This window comes from Podarcis melisellensis, assembly GCF_964234715.1.
Source record: "Podarcis melisellensis genome assembly, chromosome: 1".
Classification (NCBI taxonomy): Eukaryota; Metazoa; Chordata; class Lepidosauria; order Squamata; family Lacertidae; genus Podarcis; species Podarcis melisellensis.
In genome coordinates this window covers 21,279,250-21,291,337 of record NC_138528.1, presented here as the reverse complement: position 1 = coordinate 21,291,337, position 12,088 = coordinate 21,279,250, and positions in this window count along the sequence as shown.

The following is a 12,088-nucleotide window of genomic DNA, read 5'->3' as shown; positions in this document are numbered from 1 at the left end:
ATAGCAGCAGTAGCAGCGGCGGCGGCATGCGAAAGGAGGGAGGGGGCGCCGGAGTGTGGGAAGAGCCTGGGCGCAGCGAAGCCGGCTAAAGGCTCCCCGGCTCGCCTTCGAATTGAATCCTGCCTGGTGCCGCCGCTTCTGCAGTGATTTTTCATGCCCACCTAGCGAGGGTTCTTGGCACTTGCCTCGAGGTTGTGCTTAGGTGTGTTGTTGTTGTTTCCCCCCGGCTCTTTTTCTTTTTCTCCTCCTCCTCTCTCCGCCTCCCCCTGCCCCGCGAAGCAGCTCGGATGGGAAGCGAAAGCCTTTTCCTAGTCCGGGTCCGACGCTGCCAGTTCGCGCTGGCTGGAGCGGCGGGGCCTAAGGGGCTGCTCGGGACCGCGCTCTGCAAGCGGCCAGCTAGCTGCGCTTCGCAAGCAGCACAGCTGCCTTTGTACCACCAACGCCGGACACGCCATCGATTGGGCGAGCCTAGTGTTGTCGGTTCTGACCGGCAGCAGCAATCAATCCGGGCTCTTTCTAACCAGATGGAGGGGCCAGGGCCGTGGCTCGCTCATCTGCTTTGCGTGCCAGGGGGCCCAAGTTCATTCCCCTGGCATCTCCAGGTAGGTCTGGCAAGAGGTCCCTGTCTGAAATCTGGGAGAGGTGCTGCCAGTCCGTGAAGGCAATATTGAGCTAGATGGATTGATGGCCTGACTGAATGTGGGAGTGGGTTCCTGTGGTGCTCCTGTCCTGTTTGGGTTTTCCCATGGGCATGGGAACAAGGGAAGCTGCCTTATATGGAGTCAGACCATTGATCTAAATACAGTAGCTCCGTGTTGTAGAGGATGCCTGGTAGCTCTTCTCCAGGATTGTACACAGAGGTCTTTTTCAGCGCCACCTGGTGATGGTGCCAAGGATTGCACCCGAGACCACATCTTTGGCTGTTCAGTTGATTGTGGAATCTGGTTGGCCATTGTGGGGAGGATGCAGCAATAGGTAGACCTCTGAGGGGATCCAGAAGAGCTCTTCAGAGGATGCTTTTAGATACAGTGGTACCTCAGGTTAAGAATTTAATTCATTCCGGAGGTCCGTTCTTAACCTGAAACTGTTCTTAACCTGAGGTACCACTTTAGCTAATGAGGCCTGCCGCACGATTTCTGTTCTTATCCTGAAGCAAAGTTCTTAACCCGAGGTACTATTTCTGGGCTAGTGGAGTCTGTAACCTGAAGCGCCCAAGGTACCACTGTACATATATGTCAGGGAATCAAACCTGGGATGTTCTGTTCCCCAAACAAGTGTTCTACCACTTTGCTACAGCCCTTACCCAGGTTAAAATGAAGGATGGGGAGTAAGAATAAGCCAGCTCTTATTCCCATCCATCATTTTATCTGTCACTAGTCCAAAATCCATCTAATCCAGAATTCTGTTTCCAACAGTGACTAGCCAGTAACCTATGGGTACTCATGAGCTTCTAATACACAGAGGTATACTGTCCTTGTCCATGGAAGTTCCATTTAACTATTATAGTTGTAAGATTTATCCTCCGTGGAATTGTCTAATCCATTTCCACTCCACCTGCTGTGATTGGCATGACTTTGAGGACAGTGTGTGTGTGTGTGTGTGTTTAAAAAAGTGATGGGATAATCTTGATCTACTGATAGGTCTCTGAGTGACTTCCTGGCAAGGATTTCTCGCTTCACTTAACAAGAGCAACAACAAAATGCCCCAACAGTACCTTAAATTATTTTACTGGAGTGAAGAAAGCTTACGGTTACTAGGAGTAGCTTTTTGGGTGGAAGGGCTGTGAACTGTGTTGGTGTTCCAAATAACCCCCAGATCTCAGAAATCTTTAATTCTTAGTCTGTAGGGGGTATCCAAAAAAGTAGTTCCGTTGGCTTAAGGATCTCCATCTGTGCCTCTTCCCTCTCCACGCAGCCCTGTGCCCTCCCCAGATCTGCCCCAGAGGGTTGGGAGGGGGTAAACCCAGGACAAAAATGGCAGGGAGCACTCAGGGAGGGGAGACGGAGGGGCAATTCTGTTGTGTGACCCAAAAGTCTTTGTGCTAAGGGAACTGCCTCCTCAGTCAGTTCCCATAGTTTTGTGGTTCTCAGGGTACTAGTAAACAAAGAAAGGTAGATCCCTCAAGCCTGATGTCTCTTCATCCACATGTTAAAAGACATTTTTTTTGGGGGGGGGGTTCAGGTGTGTGTGTGTGCAGGGCCAGAGAAAGGTTTTGGTAGGACAGGACAGGACAACGATTCTCAGAGTGGTTTAACAGTCAATCTCTCTCACCAGGAATCTGTGGGAATTGTAGCTATGTGAGGGGAATGGGGTCACCATAGCCTTCTTAACAAACCGCAGCTCCCAGGATTCACTGGGGGAGGCCATGTCTCTTTAAAGTGATATAACACTGCTTTAAATGTTTAGTCCAGATGGGGCCTATGTTAGCGGAGCTTGATGTTCCACTGATTCCAATGGGAACTAAAACAAGACATGAGCAACATGCCCCATTGATTTCAATGGGACCCACGTTTGATGTACTTAGCTTGGATTAAACCCAATATAAAAATAAGAGCCCCATATGCGTTACATTATGCTTATATATTCATTGCATTTATAGCCCATCTTTTTCTTCCAAGTAGCTTAATGTGGCATACATGGTTTTCTCCATCCTCAATTTAATCTCCACAATAACCCTGTGTGGTTGGTTAGGCTGAGAGGCAGTGAGCTCCGAGTGGGGATTTGAACCCTGGTCTCCCAGGTCCTAGTCCGACACTCTAACCACTACTCCACACTGGTGTAGCATGAGAACTAGATTGATGCTATCTGATACTTTGGACATGCTTTGGACAAGAAGATGGCGTTTATTGGTGTTCAACCTTCCTTCAGCCTTCTCCTTTCCCCACCCTCCTTCCTGCCTCCCAATATACCCCTTTATCTGAGTTCTGAAAAAGACACTTTGTGACATTCATTTGTTTAATCATGAAAACACTGGGAGCATTTAACTGATCTTTGCAGGGAAGCGAATCGCAGCCTTTTGTTACTAAAGTGCTGCCACAGCCTTGCCTCATTATGAACACAGAAGCTGAGCAAATGTAGAAAAAGGAAAACAAGCTGAGTTTTTAGCTGGCCTGTTAATGAGCAAATTGCAGGGAAGCCTTCCTTGTGTGAATGGAGGCTGTGGCTGCAAGTTAAATTTATCTCACGTTACAGATTGCTAGCAAACAGCTTGCAGTTGCAGTTTTCATGTCACTCTCTCTGCTCACATTAAACATGTCATGTTTTGGCAGATCCTGTTTATGCCTCCTCGAAAATAAGTCCAAATGAGTTCAGTGGGACTTGTTCCACCTGATGGGCATAGGATTCAAACTTCAGCCATATAGTCTCAATCAAATCCAGTTTTGGATTGAGTATATATATATATATATATATATATATATATATATGCTTTCGTAGATTTTCACGGGTACAGGAATGCAGGTTTTGGTGTCCTCGGGTGTCTTCCCGTGTAAAAGTTGGGGTGTCTAGGCGACGTTTCGACGAGGTCTCACTCGTCATCTTCAGGCTGGTGCACCAGCCTGAAGATGACGAGTGAGACCTCGTCGAAACGTCGCCTAGACACCCCAACTTTTACACGGGAAGACACCCGAGGACACCAAAACCTGCATATATATATATATAACTATATATATATAGTTGGGGTTACTGTTGCTATGAAAGTGTAAATAACCCAGGAGCTTAAGGTGTTTAGGAATGAGATCAAAGACTTGGGGCCTAATGCACCATATTGAAAGTGGAATTTGGGATTATCAAATTTAATTTGTCTGGCACAGACGCTGCTGAGTTAGGGAACCAACTGCTTCATAAATCCAATGCCAGAGAAATATGACAGGTAAAGGCTTTGAAAAATGGACTTGGCTTTCCATTTCATCCTGGTTTCACGGACACAAAACAGAGAAGATGCAAAGAATAATTCCTTTCAGTTGGCTAACATCTGCCTATCTATCTGAGCCAATGAATCGTCCAAGGACACCCTGATGCTGTTGCATAGTTGAAGCTAAATACTGGGAGATGTCTTGAGAGCCTCGGATTTAATAGTACTTACTCCAGTGTAAGTGAGTACGGTAAGCCTGCAATTTACACACATTTAACTTGTGTGCATTCTGCTTGGCAATCAATCAATCAATCATGATTGATTTGTAAAGCAGGTCCATGCTTTTTATTTTTATTTTTGCAATCCCACCCACAATTGAACCCAATGTGTTTTGACTATACCCGATTTTGGCTTGAGGCGCGATCCCTGGAATGTAACCCCCCACATAAATTGTGGGCTTAGTGTATAAGATTGCAGCCAAAATGATTGCAGAGCAATCCAACTCCAGACCTGACAAGTGTCCCTATTTTCCAGGGACAGTCCTGGATTTACAGAAGCCGTCTTGGTTTCTGATTTGATCCCAGAATGTCCTGCTTTCCCTTAGGACGTCCCTATTTATATCAGAGAAATGTCGGAGGGTATGGTAGGATGTCCCTATTTTCATCGAAGAAATGTTAGGGAATATAGGGTTACGCAACCCCTGAGCCAAGGAGATAAGTAACTATACAACCTTTAGCAGACATCTGAAGGGAGCCCTGTATAGGGAAGTTTTTTAATGTTTTGTTCTGTTTTTATATATGTTGAAAGTTGCCCAGAGTGGCTGGATAGGTATATATAATAAAGTTGTTGTTGAACAGGATGCCCCTATTTCCATCATAGAAATGTTGGAGGGTATGCAACTCCCCCTTACACTGGGCTGGAAAGGGAAGGATTGGAATGAGTGGAGATGCCCTTTTGGCTCAGCTCTCCTGGCTCAGCCAGCCTCCTCCAGCACAGTGGGCTGCAATCTTTAGCGCAGACCTGTTTGCAGAAATGTAAAAACTATAAAGCCATCTGGATGTGTGAAGTGTCATAAAAATGATAGTGAGGAACCTTCTGCTGGTGCAGCCTTGGGCTGCAACTGTAGACTTTTAAGATATATAAATCCGCCCACAAAAGGCTTTATTGGTGATATTTGATAACGCAATACGAAACATAGCTTTTTCAAATATCTCCTTATCTTAACAGCAGCTAGGATGGTAACGGCAAATTGCTGGAAGACCTCTCGTTCTAATTTGTTTGGGTTTTGGTTCCAAGAAGTCTGACAGATTGCACTCGTGGAAAAGCTCTCTTATGAGATTAAAGCACAAAGGGAAGGCCCAGAAGGAAATGAATTCCATATTGTGTTGGATAAAGCTACTGACTATGTGTCCCAGTAATAAATAAATAAATTGTACAGCCTTTCATTAACTCATGGGATATTGTGGACAACTGTTTTGGGATGCACAGAAATGTTGAATAATGATGGAATGGCCATGCTCACTGTAATAGGATGTGTTGTTTTCGTGGGATCATAGAACTCCAGAGTTGGAAGGGACTCTGAGGGTCATCTAGTCCAGCCCCCTGAAGTGCAGGAGTCACAGCTAAAAAATGCTTGACAGATGGCCGCCCAACCTCTCTTTAAGTGCCTCCAATGAAGGAGAGTCCACCACCTTCCGAGGGAGTCTGTTGCACTGCTAAACAGTATACCCGAAGGAGCGTCTCCACCCCCATTGTTGTGCCGAGGGCCTTCTCATTGCGAGAAGTGAGGTTACAGGGAACCAGGCAGAGGGCCTTCTCGGTAGTGGCGCCCGCCCTGTGGAATGCCCTCACATCACATGTCAAAGAGAAAAACAACTATCTGAGTTTTAGAAGACATCTGAAGGCAGCCCTGTTTAGGGAAGCTTTTAATGTTTAATAGACTATTGTATTTTAATATTCTGTTGAAAGCCACCCAGAGTGGCTGGGGAAACCCAGCCAGATGGGTGGGGTATAAATAATAAATTATTATTCTTATTCCCAATGTTCAGCCAGAATCTCCTTTCTTGTTATTTGAATCCATGACCCTTATCACTCATTTTCTCAACATTATTATTGTTGATGTTTTGTATTTTTGCTGTACATTATATATAGCAAATTAGTAAAAACACATGGAAAGAGTTAGATATATAAATCTTGTATGGAATAAAATGCCTTTTTTTCTTCTGTGTGTTGGAGTTGTGGGTTTGTTTTTACCACACTTGAATTTTATTGTTTGTTTGTTTGATGTAAGCTGCTTGGTGGCATCGTGGTGAAAGGCAGGGTACAAAACCATTAAAGATAAATTAAATAATATAAAGAAATAAGAGAACACAAGTATTTTCACAGCACCACGTTACGTCGTGGAGGTACAGAAGGAGGCTGTGCAGCCAAAATATAGAAATGGACTTTGAGCAAGCAAATGGTCAGCCTGAGTTTTGAACAAAGAGCCGCAGACATGATGACCCTGGTTAGAATTATTGATTGCAATACATAATGATGTTGTGACAGGCAGGGGGGGCTCTTTCAGCCCACCCCTCTCCGTCCCCCCAAGTTTGCCCCACAACATGTAGCACTTAATAGATTGTGGTTGATTCACTTATAGTCATACTGAGCCAGAGATGCAAGAGAAGCTTAGATTTCCTGAAGGTATTTTTGCACTTGGTTGCGGCACAGAAATAGTAAATTGTGCTCTCTGTGTACATTCTTCTTACTTCCTGACAGAATGAGAAATAAAGCTTTAGGCGCTGTTAAGTCAAAGACTACAGGACTGATTTTCTTCTTTCAACGTTTACAGTGACTTAATGTCAAAAGGGCTGTGGATCTTCTTGCCGCTAGCAATTGTCCAAGTCTTCTTCAGGGCTCTCTGTTCTATTTCTATGACTCAAAAGAAGCAACAGCAGGGAACTGAAAGGGTCATCGTTCTTCTCACATTCATACAAGAGGCAACACGGCAGCCAGGGATGCTGGCTTAAGGTACACAGGTGAATGAGTTCGGACAAACATGACCTGCTTTACAACTGCCAAGACATTGGTATCAGTTAAGTCAGTGTTCCTACAAACTGTTTCAGTAGATTTATAATTCAGGTTTTGAAACCAAGTGGTTGAAACAGAGTAAGGCGCCCTTTAGCCTGTGTTGTCAAATGACCAGACAAGGCCAGGTTCAAAACCTGAAAAAAGCTAGTATAGTGTCCAGTTCAAGGGAAGTCATAGTACCACTCTATTCTGCCTTGGTCAGACCACACCTGGAATACTATGTCCAATTCTGGGTACCACAATTTAGGAAGGATGTTGGCAAGCTGGAACGTGTGCAGAGGAGGGCAACCAAGATGATCAAGGGTTTGGAAACCAAGCCTTGTGAGGGACAGTTGAAAGAGCTGGGTGTGTTAGTCTGGAAAAGAGGAGACTGAGAGGAGATATGATAACCATCTTCAAACTTCTCAAGAGCTGTCAGATGGAAGAGGGAACAAGCTTGTTTTCTCCTGCTCTGGAGGGTAGGACTCAGACCTTTGGCTTCAATTTACAAGAAAGGAGTTTCTGACTCAAATTCAGGAAAAGCTTTCTGACAGTAAGAATGGACTCCCACCAGAGGTTGTGGGCTCTCTTTCCATGGAGGATTTAATATCTTTATAATAATATCTTTATTGTCATTGCCCCCTCTTGGGGACAACAAAATTACTTGGCTGCTCCATCCACCCAGGTAGGGCACTCCACACAAAATCAAAACAACTATAAAAACACTAATTAAAACAATACAGTATAATACAGCAAGGAAGATTAGATGACTTTCAAAGTCCAGGCTTCCCATTCAGGGCCGAGATCGCTCTGGAGAAGAAGCTCTTCTTCAGACGGCTCGTTCTTGTCTTCATCGTCCTGTATCTTCGTCCCAACGGCAGGAGCTCGAAGAGACAGTGACCAGGATGCGATGGATCTTTTACTATGTCCAGTGCCTTCCTATGGCACCTTGTGGCATAAATCTGCTCTAAGGTGGAGAGTGGGCAGCCAACAATGCTCTCTGCTGCCTTAACAACTCTGCACAACCCCATCCTGTCCTGGGTAGTACAGCTTCCGTACCACACACATAAGCCATAAGTGAGCACGCTCTCAATGGCACAGTGATAGAAGGCAAGCAGCAGTTTCTGTGGAAGATGGTTTTTCCTTAGAATTCTCAAAAGTACAGTCTCTGCTGCGCCTTCTTCACAAGCCCCCTTGTGTTGACACTCCAGGACAGATCCTCTTGTAATTCAATGCCCAAAAATCTGAACGTTGTTACCCTCTCCACACAGACCCCATCAATCAAAAGTGGCTGGACATTGCTCTTCTGTCTTCTGAAGTCCACTATAATGTGATGGTTCAGAATTTATCTGGTTAAATTCCCTGGTGTGTGTCACCTGCTGACGTCAGCTTACAGAAGCTGGGCGGAGACAGAAGCTTTTAGAAGCTAAGGAGGAGTTTTTTCCCTGTACTTTCACTTCTTCTTCTCTCTGTGTATCTGTGAGAGAAAGACGTGCCTTTGGACATGGCTGAAAGAAGCCCTGGACTTCAATGCTGTAATGTATGAATAAAGAGCTGTAAATAGACAAACCTGTCTATGTGTGCTTACAAGAAGCAAGACTGCTTTACACGCTGTGTTCTACTCTGCTAAAAAGCCGTGACTGAAAGAAGAGACAGCAGGAGTTATTGCGCAGCTTGAGAGGAAGCCTGCCGGACCGCTGTAGGTGATTGATGCGGATCGTAAAGCTGTCTGACGTCGCGGCTCTATCGATTAGGGGGCAAGATCGATATCTCCAGATATAAGCTCCTTTGTCTTCCTTGTATTTAAGCAGAGGTTGGATGGCCACCTGTCCTGGATGCTTTAGCTGAGATTTCTGCATTGCAGGGAGCTGGACCTTCCAACTCTACAGTTCTATGATTCTACTATTAGGCAGAGTGTGGCAGCCACCTCAGGCAGCAGATACTGGGAGGGCATGTTGCGGTGACAGGGCTGTGTGTGCCGTGCTTTCTCAACTGCCTAATAGTTAAAAATCTCTAAGCTGTAGGCAAAAATACAGCATAACAACCATAAAGTGGGATCATAAAAAACAGAGATGCAACATAAAAACCAGGGATAGAAGCAAGGAATCCGTAATAACAAGGTCCAATCGCTATGCGTCAGGGAAAACCTGAGCAGAAAGATCCGTCTTCACAAGATGACTAATGGCTGGTGCTTTACATACAGCAAAGCAAAAGGCAGGCCACAGGGCACAGTGCGTGGAGATGTGGCGCTTTCTCCCTTTCCCCCCATCCCAAGGAAAATTGCCTTCCCTCGGCCAGGAAAGCGAGATGAGCGCCACAACCCCATAGTTGTCCACGACTGGACCTAAAGGTCAGGGGTCCCTTTACCTTTACCTTTAATCTAGTAGCCCCAGGAGGGAATCTTCCTTGGATGCCAAGCACAGTCCCCATATCCATTTTCAAAGAAGGGAGGAGACTGCAAAGTATATTGTAATGTGATATAGGATTGCGTGGCGAGTTCCCGCCCCCCACCAAGGATAAATAAAGACACCAGACACCAGAATTTAAGGTTAAATGGGCGAATTAGGCTACAACTTTATTGAATTCAGGAATGAGAGGCATTGGCTTAGGCATTGGTCCTTTCGACTATCCGGCTCCAGCCCAGAGGGCGAGCTCCGGCCATGCCGGCCCTAAATAGGGCAGGCCACGCCCCCCAACTACCCGACTGGCTGGCTGGGTGGACGACGCGGCCGGGATTCCCCTGCTCTCGTGGGGGCTGAAACCAGCCCCCGCTCACGTGGGGTGGGCGTGAAGCCCGCAACCCCACCTCCTCGGCAGGCCGGAAGTGGCTCTGCCATACATCCAGAATTTCCCGGGCATAGCCAGGATTCATCCATCGAAAATGGCGTTCAGGCAGAATTTTCAAAGCTCAACTACTTTACAAAAAAAAAGTTCATGTGCACTTTCAGAACACTGTTCCTTCCCCTCCCTCCCCCCCCCATGCTTCATTGTTTAAACTGAATTTTATAAAGAAATTACAAATTTCAACATTAGTATGTAGTACAGAAAGGTAAATGTAGCAACAGAACAAATGTATAACACCACCTTCCCAGCTAGATAAATAAGTCTCTCCCATGAGCGTCCACGTTGTATTTTTTGTTTTTGTGTCTGGCTTTTTTGGGGGGGGACATACAGTGGTACCTCAGGTTACATATGCTTCAGGTTACAGACTCTGCTAACCAAGAAATATTACCTCGGTTAAGAACTTTGCTTCAGGATGAGAACAGAAATCATGCAGCAGCCGTGCAGCCGCAGCAGGAGGCCCCATTAGCTAAAGTGGTACCTCAGGTTAAGAACAGTTTCAGGTTAAGAACGGACCTCTGGAACGAATTAAGTATGTAACCAGAGGTACCACTGTATGTCAAAGGCGATTAATTAGTAAGTGGTGATTGTGTTGTTTTTGTATTAATACCTTGCAGAACCCAGGGTCCATAAACATAAGATAAACTTTATTAACTATTTCACAAAATGAGGATCCTCTGTCAAAGGAAGCCATAGCTTCTCTATTGCTGAATAAGTCTCCTACTCAGAGGTCACTTCCAGTCTCATTGGATTCACTTAAACATAACCCAAGGGATCCGGGTGGCACTGTGGTCTAAACCACAGAGCCTAGGGCTTGCCGATCGGAAGGTCAGCAGTTTGAATCCCCGCAATTGAGTGAGCTCCTGTTGTTCAGTCCCAGCTCCTGCCCACCTAGCACTTCAAAAGCATGTCAAGGGCAAGTAGATAAATAGGTACCACTCCGGTAAGAAGGTAAACGGTGTTTCCGTGTGCTGCTCTAGTTCACCAGAAGCAGCTTAGTCAAGCTGGACACATGACCCGGAAGCTGTCTGTGGACAAACGCCAGCTCCCTTGGCCTATAGAGCAAGATGAGCACGCAACCCCAGAGTCATCCACGACTGGACCTAACGGTTAGGGGTACCTTTACCTTTACCTTAAACACAACCCACTTAAAGTGATAATATCCTCACGATGATGATGCTCAGTTCTTAACCCATATACCATATACCTTTCTAGAAAGGTCAGGGCAACTCTCTTGTGGCATCACAGCAAAACAACAGCAATTCTCTGTTTGTGGTCTGAATGCCACCAGATCCTCTACTGCACCTCAGGTTTGAGGGAGGAGGAGGTAGAGAGGCTAACTGCATTCATAGAACCATAAAACTGTAGAGTTGGAATGGGGCCCATAGGTCATCTAGTCTAACCCCTTGCAATGTAGGAATCTCAGCTAAAATCCTTGACAGATGACCATCCAAACCTCGGCTTAAAAACCTTCAATGAAGGAGAGTCCTCCACCTTCTGAGGTGATACTGAATAGCTCTCACCGTCAAAAAGTTCTTCCTAATGTTTAGTCAAAATCTCCTTTCTGGTAATGCAAATTTGATGCGCTGTGATTGTTGTCTTAATCTGTGTGATCGCACGGCATGAGTGCCTGGCAAAGGTATCCCGTGGCGCAACTATAAACCATGCAGGTTTGTTCTTCCATTTTTGAAGATTTCTGTGTAGCTGTTTCTAGCTCATTTGTTCTCATCAACTACAATTTATACATGAAAGCAAAGGGAAAATATTTTGCAATCAATTATTAAAATGCACCCGAAGAAGATTCCATGTCTCAAATTGCTTGTGGAAATGAAAAACGAAAATGAAAAAAGCAACAGAATATTAGCCGTTCGGTACTGTATGTCCACCCATTACTTATTTCCATTGCATTTCTGTCTCAGAGCTTGCAATATTTTAAGAACCAAATTGGAATGTAATATGCATCATTGCCCATATATTTGTGATAGCACAATAGCCACAACAATTTTGTGTGAAACCTCAAGCCAATTACACCATGGACTTCTTTAAACATTTACAAAGGATGAAGAGCTTAGAAATTAGGGTTGTGGTTTGGCATCTACTGCAAAGGAAGGATGTCAATTCACCAAGAAGTGGTTAAATCTTTCCTAATCTTGGTCTTCTGCCAATGATATTTATTTATCTATTCTATTGTGTAATATAAAATATGTTTTTTGGGGGGAAATGTAACTGTCCAGAAGCATTTGGATATAATTCAAAATGGATATAGTGTTTGGATGTTTTTTAGATGAGCGTTTCCGTGCGCTGCTCTGGTTCACCAGAAGCGGCTTAGTCATGCGGCCGCAT